The sequence below is a fragment of the Phacochoerus africanus genome, chromosome 12 (assembly GCF_016906955.1).
Source record: "Phacochoerus africanus isolate WHEZ1 chromosome 12, ROS_Pafr_v1, whole genome shotgun sequence".
In the NCBI taxonomy this organism is placed as follows: Eukaryota; Metazoa; Chordata; class Mammalia; order Artiodactyla; family Suidae; genus Phacochoerus; species Phacochoerus africanus.
Genome location: NC_062555.1, coordinates 55,802,297 through 55,805,523, shown reverse-complemented (window position 1 = coordinate 55,805,523; position 3,227 = coordinate 55,802,297).

The following is a 3,227-nucleotide window of genomic DNA, read 5'->3' as shown; positions in this document are numbered from 1 at the left end:
TCTTTCCCATCCCCCAAACCATTTCTCCCCCCAGTGACCCCTCATTTATTTCTAAACCATCCTTCCTTACTGTTTGTTCCCCCCTCCTTTTGTTAAAAGAGCCTAGAAAAGGGCTGGTAAAACATCCCTCCCTTTGATTAAAATTGAGTGAACAAATGTGAAAGTATTTTGAATGACTAATACTTGAAATATATTTAAAGGATACTTGCAGTAAAAGAAACGCCCCTTACATACAGAGGAGCCTCCATCTAAGCCTGATACTTAGTGTCAACATACAAAACCAATTTGGTTCAGTTACTGGGAGAGGAGAGGCAGGGTGAAGGGAATGGTACTGTACTTCCACGTGACTGTTTTGGAAAAAAAAAAAAAAAGCTTTGGTGAGCTAATCTTGAACTTGAGGCACTGTTCCTTTGTTGTCCAGCTGCTGCCTTCAAATCCTGTGTTTGTGTTACCGACAATTGCCACGGAAGCGTTTCATTGCATTTATTTATTATTCATATCCCTCCAACTTCCAAAGATAAATGCAAAACAGGGAAGTGAAGCTTTTTCAATTTTCATACCCTAGATTCGTATCTCAGCTGCTTTGTTTTGCTGAAACGTCAGTGTAAAAATTACGGACCTAAGACAACCACTAGTCCAGAGGGCTAGGTGACAGCAGTTACTCTAAAATTCAAATATTTGGATGTGATGCTGAGGTCCCAGGCCAAGGACATGCTGATCTGCGATTGAAGAGCTAAAACATGAAAGTCCCAATCTCACTCTCCCCTGACTACGTCGAAGGCGATGCACTGTGGATTTAATCTCTTTAATCTGCTTTGTTGCTTCCAAAGCTACAATTATTCTGAAACCACACGAGGGCCAGCAGCGATGCCTGGCCCGCCCCTGAGCACAGGGGAGGCTGGGACCACAGATCCCCACGGACTCTTTGTTCCAGCGCAGAGGATTCTCTCGGTGGCCAGCTGAAGGCCTTTTCTTTGTGCTGTGATTGACAGACATGAATTAAGTATCACCCCACTGGGCCTTCTGATTGGTGAATGGGGATGGATTACAAGAATGTCTTGGGAAAATGGCGTTTCATGATAGGGAGACAAGACCAGAAAGGCAGCGCCTTTCCAACTAATCCTGAACTTGACAACAGCAGAGACCTTGATTCTGGGCTCTGTTGTTGTTGGTTTTTAGCTTGATATGCCTTGTTCAGGTCCGGGAAGGGTCCATTCTAGTAACTGTCTAAGAGAACAAGATGAAGGCAAAGGAAGTAAAAAACTGGGGGGAGAGAAAAAGATGGTTTTATTTAAAAGGCTGAAGTTTCTGGAGATGCGCTTTAAGGATTCTCTTCTTAAATGGGTCTGGCATTGTCCCTGAGGCATTTTTTTCTTTCTCGGCTTATCAGCATGGCAATTAGTGTTTCTCTGTGGCTGCAGCAGCCGTACAACACACAGCCTTGGGCATCAACAGCTCTGCATACGCAAGCCTCTAGTTTTGAACAGGCAGAAACGCTGAAACTCACACATTGTAAATCAACTATTTTTCCATCATTAAAAAAATTACTAAAGTGGGCGTTCTCTGACGGCCTAAGTAGGTAAAGGCTCCTGCATTTTCACTGCTGTGGCTCTGATGGCTACTGTGGCAGCAGGTATGGCAAAAAAGAACATAGGAAAAAAAATAAGAGAGAAACTGAAATAAACATTGCAACTCTCATTAAAAAAAAAAACAAAAAACAAAAAACAAAAAAACCCTGAAGTGTGGAGAAATGGAAGGGCGAAGAAAGGCAGCCCAGAACTCTAGGTGACACGGCATGTATGTGATCAGCTCAAAGAAGAAGGAGGAAATGAGGACAAAAATGACAGAAGCAAACCTTACTTATCATCTAATCTAAGAGCTGGAGAGGGGTTTAGATGAGTGTTGACTTCAACACTTAATATATATATTATAATATATATTATATCATTATAATATATATTTATATATATATTATATATATTTTGGGCTGTGCCAAAATGCATGTGGAAGTTCCCTGGCCAGGGATCGAAACCATGCCCCTTCCGTTTATGCTGCAGTGACCGAAGCCGCTGCAGTGATGACACCAGATCCATAACATACGGTGCCACAGGAGAACTCCTGTCTTAGTTGATATTTTGTGGATGTTTTCTGATGCCTCTAACACATACTCCAGTGTGAGGGTAGCCTGGAATCTGAGGTCTGCTATCAGACCTTCCTAATACTGTGGAAAGACAGCATTCATGAGGAATCTTTTGCTTGACTTTCAATAAATTTCAAAGTCATTTGGCCATCGAGTTGAGTACAAAGATTCCTTCTACAAGGTGAGAACGGAGAAGGCCTTCAGTCCCAGGCACCATCCATGTGAGAAGATGAGAAGCTAATAACCACGTGTCAGGAGAGCAGCCGTGAACACACCTGGAGCAGAGGGGCTGGAACAGGTGAGGAAGCACACAGGGCACAGGGCTCAAGAATTTAGGGAAGGGAACACCGGTTGGGCCTCAGCGGGTCATGAACCCGAGTAGTATCCATGAGGCTGCAGATTTGATCCCTGGCCTCACTCTGTGGGTTAAAGGATCTGGTGTTGCCATGAGCTGTGGCATAGGTTGCAGACACAGCTCCTATCCCACATTGCTGTGGCTGTGGTCTAGACTGGCAGCTGCCTCTCAAATTCAACCCCTAGCCTGGGAACTTCCATGTGTCACAGGTGTGGCCCCAAAAAGCAAAAAAAAAAAAAAAAAAAGAATTCAGGAAAAAGCTAAGAAAACAGGTCCATATCCTGGCAAGAAAATTGGGGCGACGTGTAGAATCCATAGCACCAGAATCATGCTCGAGCCAAAGACTCAGGCTCCAGGCAAGTCGGCCTAGAGGCTGTAATGTTCCCAGAAGAAGCAAAGCGAATGCTGGCTCAGCCAGGCCGAGTGGGTGGGATGGCCACATGGCTCCTGCAGGGTGTGTTGGAGGAGCTTGTGAAGGCAGAAGAAACACAAGGCGGCTGTTTTAGGAGAGCGAAACTCAGGAGCCAACCACCTACATTCTCTGGCTGCTGGAAATGGCACCCTTCTTTGGGGATGAAACTTGGGGAATTTTCATGTTGGCATAAATGCTAATCGAAGTGAGGTCCCTCCTTAGAGATGGCCCAGTCTCGGTGAACTACTTGCAACCGTGGTGAGTGGATGCTTGGCTGATGGGCCATGTGTGCAGCCTTGCCAGGTCCGGGAAGCCTTCCT